The sequence below is a fragment of the Cervus canadensis genome, chromosome 5 (assembly GCF_019320065.1).
Source record: "Cervus canadensis isolate Bull #8, Minnesota chromosome 5, ASM1932006v1, whole genome shotgun sequence".
NCBI classification, from domain to species: Eukaryota; Metazoa; Chordata; class Mammalia; order Artiodactyla; family Cervidae; genus Cervus; species Cervus canadensis.
In genome coordinates, this window is record NC_057390.1 from 89,524,452 (window position 1) to 89,537,556 (window position 13,105).

The 13,105-nt window shown below is 39.2% G+C and overlaps 1 protein-coding gene across 4 annotated transcripts in view; it reads right to left on the reverse strand.

Moving 5' to 3' along the window:
* LOC122442137 (spermatid perinuclear RNA binding protein) overlaps nucleotides 1-13,105 on the reverse strand; it is a 140,050-nt gene that overhangs the window by 66,588 nt on the left and 60,357 nt on the right. The window lies entirely within an intron of this gene.

A 13,105-nucleotide genomic window follows, 5' to 3' on the forward strand; every position in this document is an offset into this window, starting at 1 on the left:
AACTCTCTTGGTAGCCACAAAGTGGCAGACGACTGACTTGTACTCAATGAGATGAATACATTAATAAACACAGATTTAGTAAAGAAATACAACCAGAAAATTTAATACTACTATTGGTGGGGGAAATGTTGCAATTAACCATGATATTTTCAACAGAAATTGGCATCAGTCAGGCCTATCTGAAAAGTAGATAAGGACACCTGGAAATATAACACCTTTGCTTGTAACCATGAGACTTTTCCATTTGACACTGCCATCAGACTTACAATATATGCTGGGACAACACCTCTTCTTTCATCATTTCAGGCCTGGAATTCGGCCTGCTTTGTGGGCTCTCCTCTCCTAGCTCCCCAGAGGCTTCAGTGCCCTGTCAGCCTACATGCAGCACTAGGCCACCCTGTTGGTATTCACCCAATCCTTAGTTCACTGCCCAGGAATGCCTGTCACCAGAATCCCAAGCATATCTATGCCCAGAGGTCTAAGACTTATTCTATTACCCCTATGTTCCACTTTTATGAGACTTTATTCCAGGTAAGGTAAAAATAAGCTTTTCTGAACACTACTGAGGTCCTTATATACTACAAGCCAGCTGTAAATTAAAAAAAAAAGAAGAAAGAAAGGAACACTAGAGACTATTAAAATAGAATATATACATTACATGACTATCAGGAGAAACACACACCAAAGAATACATAAACACCCACAAGAAACAGCTTCCTCTTCATCTCAGTGTTGTGTGTGTTGTGCTGTGTTGTGTGTTCAGTCGTGTCTGACTCCCTGCAGCCCCATGGACTGTAGCCCACCAGGCTCCTTTGTCCATGGAATTTTCCAGGCAAGAATACTTCCTTTAAATTTTCCCTTAAATAAGGAAATCCCCCTTTTACTTTTATCTACAATAATTTCCTAACAGTTACTCTCTTAAAGAAAAAAAGATCCTTTTTGAATTTTTAGGACCAGCAAAGTTAAATGTGACATTTAACTCTACCCAACACTACAAATGAAAAAAACAGATCCATATTCATAGTCAAATGATACTAAGTTGTGACCTACATGCAACACAATTCACATCTTATAACCAACTTCCCCGACTCTGACTTACAAAATCCACCTGAAATAAGCCAGTCAAGATTGAGTTTTTTAAGTTACCTAACAACTAATTATGGAAAGATTGACGGTAGGAGGAGAAGGGGACAACAAGATGAGATGACATCGTCAACTCAATGGACATGAGTTTGAACAAACTCTGGGAGATAGTGAAGGACAGGGAAGCCTGGCATGCTGCTATGCATGGTGTTGCAAAGAGTCAGACACAACTAAGCGACTGAACAAAAACAATAGATGGAACTTACTTTGATTATTCCATCTATCAAATCAAAGTAAAGAGGGAACATACATATACTGCAAATCACAGGGTCCTTTTATACAACAAAGTTAAGACACAAACTAAAACATGATCAATGGTAAGAGACATTTCAAAGACCACCCTGTCACTAGAATTTTATCTTTTGTATAAAGATCATAATATACTATTTAGAGTTTTTTGCATTTCCCATTTCCAACCTCACTCCATTCTAGAGGATTCAACCATTCAGTACTTGGTTGTGAATTGTGAATCCTGCAGCCAAAGACTGCTGTACATTTACATGAGAACTGAAAACAAAATCCACAAGCTGCTCTCTATAAAAAGGTAAAACCAGTAAGTCAAACATATTATGAAAGTTGGTTGAAAACAGAAAAAGAGAGAAGAATGTATAAAGTTGATGTAAAAGTAAAAAGTACAAGTTGATGTAGTGGGACTTGCCTGGTGGTCTTGTGGTTTAAGAATCAACCTGGCAAAGCAGGGGATGCAAGTTTGGTCCCTGGTCAGGGAATTAAGATCTCACATAAAATGGAGCAACTAAGCCCATGTTCTGCAAGTACTGAGCCTGGGTGTTCTGCCCATGTGCCACAACTAAGAACAAATGCAACCAAATAAATCTTTTTAAAAAAAAAAAGAAAAGCTGACATAGTGGAGAAATTATGGATCACCAATAGCATTTTTCAGTCATTAGTATGGACAGTAAACACCCTACCCAAACATCAAGCTCTGGGCCCATATTTGCCACTTTTATTCAACATAGTTTTGGAAATCCTAGCCACAGCTATCAGAGAAAAAAAAAGAAATAAAGATAATTCAAACTGGAAAGGAACAAGTAATCCTGTCACTATCTGCAGATGGCATGGAAAAAAGCCTATACACATGGAAAAGCCTACACCCATCACCAGAAAACTATTTTGTTGTTCAGCCACTCAGTCATGCCCAGCTCACTGCAACCCCATGGACTGCAGCAACACCATGCTTCCCTGTCCTTCACCATCTCCCAGAGCTTGCTCAAACTCATGTCCACTGAGTTGGTGATGACATCCAACCATCTTTTTGTCTGTTGTCCCCTTCTCCTCCCGCCTTAGGGTCTTTTCCAGTGAGTCAACTCTTCACATTAGGTGGCCAAAGTACTGGAGCTTCAGTTTCAGCATTAGTCCTTCCAATGAATATTCAGGGTTGATTTCCTTTAGGATAGACTGGTTTGACCTCCGTGCAGTCCAAGGAACTCAAGAGTCTTTTCCAACACCGCAGTTCAAAAGCATCAATTCTTCTGCACTCAGCCTTCTTATGGTCCAACTCTCAAATACAAACATGACTACTGGAAAAACCATAGACTTGACTATATATGACCTTTGCGGGCAAAGTGATGTCTCTGCTTTTTAATACACTATCTAGGTTTGTCATTATTGTTCACTATATTAAAGATGGGCAAATATAAAATAAGAAAAAGACATCTCACTGATACACCAAGAGGATTAGTTTAAGATAAAGAGATTTACTAGTAAATACATACTTATTTATCATCTATTCTGTACTTGGTACTGTGCTTGATAGTAAAGGGCATACGAAAATGAACCAATTGAGATACATTAAAACAAGAGCAAGTACATATAAATTCAATAATTCTTTCAAATCCCTTCAAATAAACTTTTCCTACATGGTGGCATTTTCTGTACAATAGTAACTTGAAAAAAAAATACTGACCTTCAGTATTCTCCTCTGGAAATTTCCTTTTATTTTCTATATTAAAAAGGCACATATGAGAAAGCTAAACTGGAAACCCCATAACCTACAGATACCTACTCCAAAAATCCAGCTTTTCATTCCTACCTGGAAACACCTATCATGATGGGAAAGTTCAATCCCACCACATCATTTGAAGCCTTGCAACACTGGGCACAGGCAAAAACGTCCCTACTCAATTAATAGTGTAAATAAAGATAGCAGGACAGCTGCACTCCTAACATAAAATGCACTGCGCAAGCCAGCTAAGTCAATCAGAAAGCTTTCTGAACACTTACTATCAGGGAGCAGATGGAAAAGATGTTATCAAGTAACCCATTCAAGGAAGTGGTAACGAGAAAACACATATCCTCACTGAAGGCACACACGCTAGCCCTTCCCCATTTCCGACAACACGGACAGAATGACAGAGCTGTACCCACCAGTCAGATGACTCATTTGGTTAAAGAACCAATAATTCAGTGCATCTCAAGAAGTCTTCATTGAACATCTATAATAAGCCAGCCACTGCTCTAGGTGCTTAAATTGGATCAGTGAACAAAACGGACAAAAATTCCCACTCTTCTAAGTCCCGAGTGGGGGAAACAACCAAAACACAATAAATGTAAAAATAAGTAATCTAAACAGTATGTGAGAAAGTGTGAAGTGCTATGGGGAAGAAAGTAGGCGACAGCACAAATACGTGCAGATACTACACAGAGGAGGGTAGGATTATGGTTGGCCTTCATTGAGAAGCTGATGCCTGAGTAAACCTTGATGGGGAAAGGGCATGAGCCATGCAGAGATCTCAGGAATGAGTATTCCTGGCAGGGGAAAAACAATGTGCCTGGTCAGATGGAGACACAACAAGGAGACCACTGTGGTTGGAAGGCTGAAGCGGGGTGCGTGAGGAGAGAAGGGCAGTGAGGACTGCGGGTGGAAGTAAGGGACCAGACCACACAAGGCAGAAGCTGGCAAACTTTTTCTTTAATGGACCAAATAAAAAGTACATTAGGCTTTGGAACCAGAAGGTCTCTAACCAACTCTGCCTCTGTAGTGCACATGTAGCCATAAGACAGTATGCAAACAATTGGGTGTGGCTGTATTCCAATTCAACTTTTATTTATAGGCACTGAAATTTCAACTTCATCCAATGTTCATGTCACAAAATACCACTTTTTTAACCATTTAGAAACATAAAAATCATGCTCGCTTCAGCAGTACATATACTAAAAAAACATAAAAATCACTCTTAGCCCACAGCTCATACAAAAACAGGCAGCAGATCAAAGTGGTCCCAGGGCCATAGTTTGTCAACTCCTAATACAGGAGATCTTTCTAGTCACTTTATGGCTTCTACTGAGTGAGGATTATGGCTTCTACTGAGTGAGACACCCTTAGACTGCTTTGAGTAGAAAAGGGACAATATTTGACTACGTCTTAAAAAGATCACTATGATTGCTATGTTGAAATACATAGTAAAGAGGGCAAGGGTGGAAGGAAGGGTGTATCACTAAGAGAGTTTAGCAACCAGAGCATGGATACATTCTGAAGGGAAAGATGGCAGGTCTTCGTAGTACAATAGATGCAGAGTGGGAGTGAAGTGGAGGCCTCGGGACTGATTTCAAGGTTTTTGGTTTGAGTAACTGAGTTATGCAAGGTGCATGCAGAAGAGGTTTTGGGATAAAGATCAGGAATTCAGTTTTGGACATGTTGAATTTGAGATAATTATTAGATAGCCAAGTAGGTAACTGGATATGAACCTAGAGTTGAGAAGAGAGGTCTAGATTAGGATACAAATTTGGGGCTTTTCAGCATATAGGTAGTATGTAAAGCCACAAGATCACCAAAGGATGATGATTAATGAACATGGAAAAGGAAAAAGAGTCACAACTAGAATCAGTGAAGTGGCCTGAGAGATAGGAAAATGAAGACTATGCTGTTTGAAAGTCAAGTAAAGAAAACATAAATGAAGCAAGCTCCTGATATAGCATAAGAATGGAAATTCTGAGTCTCACTCCTTCTTTTACTACTAAGGATGTGTACACTTCAAAGATTTGAAAGTCTTGTACATTACTGTGTATCAGTTCAGTTGCTCAGTCATGTCCGATTCTTTGCGACCGCATGAACCGCACGCAGCATGCCAGGCCTCCCTGTCCATCATCAACTCCCGGAGTCCACCCAAACCCATGTCCATTGAATCGGTGATGCCATCCAACCATCTCATCCTCTGTCATCTCCTTCTCCTCCTGCCTTCAATCTTTCCCAGCATCAAGGGCTTTTCAAATGAGTCAGCTCTTCGCATCAGGTGGCAAAAGTATTGGAGTTTCAGCTTCAAAATCAGTCCTACCAATGAACACCCAGGACTGATATCCTTCAAGATGGACTGGTTGGATCTCCTTGCAGTCCAAGGGACTCTCAAGAGTCTTCTCCAACGCCACAGTTCAAAAGCAGCAATTCTTCGGCGCTCAGCTTTCTTTATAGTCCAACTCTCACATCCATACATGACCACTGGAAAAACCATAGCCTTGACCAGATGGACCTTTGTTGGCAAAGTAATGTCTCTGCTTTTTAATATGCTGTCTAGGTTGGTCATAACTTTCCTTCCAAGGAGGAAGCGTCTTTTAATTTCATAGCTGCAATCACCATCTGCAGTGATTTTGGAGCCCAGAAAAATTAAGTCAGCAACTGTTTCCACTGTTTCCCCATCTATTTGCCATGAAATGATGGAACCAGATGCCATGATCTTAGTTTTCTGAATGTTGAGCTTCAAGCCAACTTTTTCACTCTCCTCCTTATCTTTCATCAAGAGGCTCTTTAGTTCTTCCTCACTTTCTCCCATAAAGGTGGTGTCATCTGCATATCTGAGGTTACTGATATTTCTCCCAGCGATCTTGATCCCAGCTTGTGCTTCCTCAAGCCCAGCATTTCTCATGATGTACTCTGCATATAAGTTAAATAAATAGGGTGACAATATACAACCTTGACGTACTCCTTTTCCTATTTGGAACCAGTCTGTTGTTCCATGTCCAGTTCTAACTGTTGCTTCCTGACCTGCATACAGGTTTCTCAAGAGGCAGGTCAGGTGGTCTGGTACTCCCATCTCCTTCAGAATTTTCCAGTTTATTGTGATCCACACAGTCAAAGGCTTTGACATAGTCAATAAAGCAGAAATAGATGTTTTTCTGGAACTCTCTTGCTTTTTCGATGATCCAGCAGATGTTGGCAATTTGATCTCCACTGTGCACAGTTTTGCCATGTTTTACTAGTTACAAGAATTAATCCTCTCCTAAACTCTTCTATCCCTGCTTCAGCCCATCTTTGGTGAAAACTCTGAGAACATCAAGCTCCCCTTTAAAACCTTCGATGACTACTCATTAGCTAAACAACTGGTACTCCACTGAGATACTGGGTGTCACCAAGGCCCTCCATAATACAACACAAATGCAATTCTGTCCCTGTCATTTCTCTCATCACTATAGTTCCAACCAAAAAGAAAGTAATGAATCTTCCCCAGAATACCATGCAATGTGCTAACACTAAGCTTCACAGTAACCCTTTCCCTTATCTAGACTGCAACCTCTGCTCCACCATGATCTGTCCTTGTTCTAGTCATCAAATGTCCATCTCAAATCTACCCTTCCAGGAAGCCTTACCCAATACTTGAGGTTAATATAATATCTTCCTTGAGTCATCCAGTCCTGTTTCAACTTCCTTTATGACAGACACTTCTCTTACTCAGTTTTCATTCTTTTTATCATAAGCTAATTAATGAAATTACTTACCTTTATCTCCACAGCATCCAGTACCATGCCCTGCACTCAGGAGAGGCTCAATAAAAATTTGAATTTAACCCTAGATTTCTTTTTCCTTAGAGAGAGCCATAACTTAGAAGCCTCCACCTGAAAGGTCACCTTCTCTTCCCACACATTTGCATGGCGGTCATCATTATAGTGACTTCCAGGGAATTTCAGACTCTTCTTCCATAAGCACAATTTCTACTATTTCTTTGACTTATTTCACCCATCTTGGATTAATCCTCCAAACCCTCTCCCCCTCCTTCAGGACCTAATTACTACTTAGGTCACCTCTAACTCCTGGCATAATTTTTCGTAATTTCCATAACCAGATAGATGATCCTTCTAAAATTCTGAACTCTCCATTGCTTCTACTCCATTCCTCCAATGTTCTCATCTCCTTTCCTACCCCAGGTACCCACTCCCCACCAGGGCCCACAATCTGCTAACCCCAGCACTTTTCAGAGTCCCTCCACCCTTTGCATGCCCTCATTTTTGTCTTTATTCAATTGAAGTTACACACTCCATCATACATCACTCACTTTCACCAGCAATCCCCTTTGTTATCCTATCCTGGCAAAACCCCAACCCTTTTAACTATACCCCACCAGTAACACTGGAAATTGTGGGACAGGGGGACGGGGGGGGGGGGGGGCAGATCACACAATAGTGTTTGTTTGCTTTTCCAAATTCATGATCTAACCTTAAAAGAAATAACCAACAGTTTCCAATCCAAGCAGGGGTGGTACTGCAACCTTCAGGGATTTACAAATGTGAGGTAAAGTGTTCTGGCTGTCACAAGGCAGAACCCTGGCATTTGCTAAACATCCTGCAATGTCCAAGGAGACTCAATGAAAACAAATATTTACTTTCCACTTTCCTAAGTATAATTTCACATCTTCTCTCATCTCTTCACATCTATATCTTCTTCCCATATCCTCACATTCCTTCTGCTTCCTTTACTGTTGTTCTTCGGTCACTAAGTCCTGTCCGACTCTTTGCGACCCTATGGACTGCAGCACGCCAGGCTTCCCTATCCTTCACCATCTCCCGGAGTTTGCTCAAACTCATGTCCATTGAGATGGTGATGCCATCCAAACACCTCATCCTTTGTCACCCCCTTCTCCTCTTGCCTTCAATCTGTCCCAGCATCAGGGTTTTTTCCAATTAAGTCGGCACCTTACATCAGGCAGCCAAAAGTATTAGAGCTTCAGCTTCAGCATCATTCCTTCCAACTGAATATTTGCGGTTGATTTCCTTTCAGACTGATTGGTTTGACTGCTTCCTATTTCAAGCAAAATATCAACCATGCTGTTTCTTTTCCCATATATTATTCTTTCCTTCCTGTTATTACAAATGAATTGTCCCTATTCCTATCTAGTGGAAATCTCTCTACTCAAATCCTCTACATCCCATCCCCTCAAGAATATCACTCCAGGATTTCCCCAGTGGTCCAGTGGCCAAGACTCCATGCTTCCTCTGAAAGGGATACAGGCTGAATTCCCTAAGGGACATTTTGCACACCATGCTAGTTCTGCATACCATGCTAGTTCTGCATGCCATGCAGGTGGTCAAAACAAAAAATCAAAGAAGAATATCACTCCAGTAATCATCCCTCTCCTCTCAAATAACTTTCCTTGATTCTTGCCTCCCCACGGCCTGTTTCTCTGCCCCTTTTAGGGCATGATTCTTTGAGTTTACACTTTGGTTTCCATTTCCTCTTCTCCCATTCTCTCCTAAACTCACCTCAATTAGCCTCTTACCCCAGTGCTTCACTCAAACAGTTCTTGTCAGGTCCCATAGGACTTCCATGGTGTTTAGTGCCGTGAACAATTCTCAGTCCTTGCCTTAGTCTACCTTCAGCAACCGGTGACATAGCTGACTTCTCCACACTTAAACCTTCTGCCTCCCTTGGCTCCCAACCCAGCACACCTCTCTCTTCCTACTTCATAAATTACTCTTTCTTTCTTATCTCCATAATCTAAATGTTAGAATGCCTCTGGACACAGACCTCACCTTTAATCTCTTTAGTATCTTAGACCATTCCCTTGGCAGGATCATCCAGGCTTGATGCTTTAAATACCATGTATACACTGAGGACTCTCAAATTTATACCTCCCTGAGTTCCAGACTCCATTCAAATACATAACCAGCATACCCACCTGAATATCTAATAAACATCTTAAACTTAATATGTCTCAAACCAACTCCTGATCTGCCCCTCAAAAAAACACAACAAACTTTACAAACAAAAAAAAAATCTTTACCACTCCTGGTCTCCCCTCTCTCAGAAGCCAACTACCCCATCCTCCAAAAGCTCAGGCCAAAAACTAAGGAGAGTCATCCTTGACACTTCTCTTCCTCTCATACCCACATCTAATCCACCACAAAACCCTTCACCTTTACCTTCTTCTCTTGTTTCCCCACCTTAAGTTCATTCTCAGTAAGAGCATCTACAGTGTTCCCTTTAAAATTTAAATTAGGTCATGTCACAGCCAAGACAAGAAAGCAACCCATATGTCCCTCGACAGATGGACAAATAAAAGAAATGTGGTACATATATACAGTGGAATATTGTCCTCAGTCGTTCAGTCGTGTCCGACTCTTTTGCAACCCCATGGACTGCGGCCTGCCAGGCTCCTCTGTCCATGGAATTTTCTAGGCAAGAACACTGGAACAGATCGCCAATTCCTACTACAGGGAGTTTTTCCCACCTAGGAATTGAACCCACACCTCTTGCATCTCCTGCAGTAGCAAGTGGAGTCTTGACCACTGCACCACCTGGGAAGCCCACAATAGAACATTTTTCAGCCAAAAAAGAATGAAATAATGCCGTCTGCAGCAACACTGATGGACCTAGAGATCATCCTACTAAGAGAAGTCAGACAGGCAAAGACAGATATCATATGATATCACTTATAAGTGAAATCTAAAAAAATGATACAAATGAACTTACTGTGAAACAGACACAGATTCACTTACTTGGAAAACAAACTTATAGTTACCAAAGGAGAAACGTTAGGGGGAGGATAAATTAGAAGGTTGGGATTAATACATACATACTCTTTATAAAATAGATAATCAACAAGGATCTACTGTAGAGCACAGGGAACTCTACTCAATGCTCTGTAAAAATGAGAAAAGAATTTGAAGGATATACATACGCTCACAACTGAATCACTCTGCTGTACACCTGAAACAACACTGTAAGCCAACTACATTCCATTATAAAATTAAAAGCTTTTTTAAAATTAGGTCGCATCATTTCTCTGCTCAGAACCTTCCAATGGCTTCTGGTTTCTGAGTAAACACCTAATAATGGCCTATAAATCTCCAATAATCTGATTCCCATTAACTTCTTGGTCTTATCCCCCCACCCAACTGTTTGTGACTGTAGCCCACAAGGGATCCTCTGTCCATGGGATTCTCCTGGCAAGAATACTGGAGTGGGTTGTCATGTCTCCTCCAGGGAATCTTCCCAACCCAGGGATTGAACCCATGTCTCCTCCATTGGTGGACTGGTTCTTTACTGCTGAGACCTTGGGGAAGCCCTCCCATAACAATGTCTATGACCAAATCTAGATCTTCCTATAGCAAAAGCCTATAAGACAAAATCTACAGGGGTGACAGAACTTGGAGGTTGATTTCTGCCAGGTTAGAGAAATTTGGAAAGCACCTTAGACTTTCCATAGATACCCCAACACAAATATTACTTGCCTTTTAATTTAAAATTGGAATGTTTCTGAGGAGTACTGCCTCCTGTAGTGTGCTTTGGGACCTTTCTAACAGTGACAGTGGCTTTAGCTTACACACTCTGATACTTTCAAAGTCTTTGGTTGTTCCCCTAGTCAAATTCTATGTAAGAATATGTCTCATTCCACTTTAAAAAAAAACCTTATAATCTTTCTTGATGGGGGAGCTTCCTAGGGTGATGTGTCCAATGTCAGTATTTAGTTTAAACTGAAATAGCTGTTAATCCCCAAAGGCTACAGCTGGAGCTAAGGTACTTTCCTATTTAAGAGGACCAAGCAAAATCCCTTTTGTTTCTCAATATTTTAAATTTAAAAAATATTTTAAATTTAAAATATTTCATGCATATAGACAAAATAAATGTTAACAAAAAACTGTATACTTACCACACACAGCTTTTCTTACTTATTAATATTTTGCCAAATTTGTTTCAGATTGTTTTTCTAAGAAATAGTATCTCAGATAAGTACTGTGTGTATATCCCTCCCTGATCCCTCTTTTCCCAGGAATAACTACTCTTGAATTTTTTGTGTGTTGTGTTGGATGTTTATACTGAAAGAAGCGTGTTTGTATCTATAAATTATATGGAATATTTTATACATTTTCAAGATTATTAAATAAAAGCCATCATTTTGTACTTATTATTTTGCAACTGTAACCTTTTCACTCAACCTTGTTTTGAATTTAGATGGTAAAATGTATCACTGTAGTTCATTTACTGAATAGTTTATACCTTCATTTTCTTGTTGATGGACATTTAGGTTTCCAGTATTTTATGATTATGAAAAGTGCTATAGTGAATATTGCTGTTATCTTACTGTGTTTTATGTACTGGAGTTTCTCAGAATAGTATTATTGCTTGTAGTATCTCTACATTTTTTACTATCAATTATTACTGAATTGCTTCCTTCACTGGTTTTATCCTTTTATAATTTTACCTGCTTTGGTTTGCACAGTTACATCGTGGATTCTCTAAAGCAGACATGTTTGTTGTACTGAAGAAAATATGACAATCTCATTTTACTACAGATAAGTTGAAAGTTGTTTAGATTCTTGATAGAATTTTTTCCTGTTTAAAAACCTTATTACAGAAATGTTCAAACCTTTACAACTAGAGTGAACCCCTGTGAAGTACAGAGAAAATGTCTGTCATCAGTTTTCAGTAATTATTAACATATGGTCAGCCTTACTTCACTCTCCCTCATCCCCTCAACTAGATTATTTTAGAGAAGATTCCAGATTTTCACTTAATTTTATCTGTAAATACTTTACTATATACACTAATCTCTGCATAGTATATATCTACCACTCTCCCAAAAGAAACCCACAGTTCATTATCAACCCCAGAAATAATTCCATAATGTTGTCAGCTTTTCAGCATTCAGATTTTTCAATTGTGTTTTTTTAGTTTTAGCTACACTATTTTTATTTATTTATTTTTAATTGAAGGATAATTGCTTACAGTATTATATTGGTTTCTACCAAATATCGACATGAATCTGCACTATTTGATTACACTGTGAAAATATATACTCTTAAGGAATACATTTAAGCAGTGTCATATAAAATATACTTGTAGATTTCCTGTTTGTCATGGAATCACGTTTTAAACAGATGGCACCTAAAAAGTAATCTAGGTGTAGTCTAACCCTTTTACTTTTGTAAATGAAAGCACTGAGGCTCAGTGAGGTTGAAATTTATTTAAAATTGGACAGCTTACTGTAGCAGAGTTGGAACTAGAAGGCACATCTTCTGACCCTAAATCTATTGCTCTTACACTAATTACACTGTGTTGCCTGTCTCATGTTTTTCATCAGTTTTCTAAATCTAGCATTTTAATATTTTTTTCCAGTGGCTTTTCATAAATATTAGAATATTGTACTGTCTGTGCAGTACTAATCTTGTGATTTACAACAGGTTGTATTTTAAAGGGAGTTTGTGAAAGGGTTGAATTATAATATCAACACTTGTGCCAAAGATATTGAGCTGTTCTGAAAAGCTGCTTGTCTTTTCTGACCTAGATACACAGTTTCCAACTGTGGCAGAGTATGCCAGAAAGGGAGAATGAGTGCTAGCAAGAGGCTGGAAATTAAATTGTTATATTATTGACAAATCTGATATATTTCTTCATTTTTAGCACTGTTGTATATGAAAAATTTTCTGTATTGATGTAATACTTGAATTTATGCAGTTTTTGACATTTAAGACTTATTGTTTATTTTGCTAGGGTGAAAACAAAATGACTTCTTTTGTTTTAAAGTTGGTGATTTTTATTTTTTTTTTAAACATTATTCCTTACTTATAACTAGATTGCAAGTTCTGAAGTCATTTTGCAAACCTAACTAGGGGAAATACTCTTGTCCATTCTGTCTCCAGATATGGTTTCTTTGTGATGCTCCGTTCTGTAGAATGACAAAAAGTCTTTTGAAAACCAAAGACAGTGTCTGAACCTTGTTTATTACCAAGGTGCTGG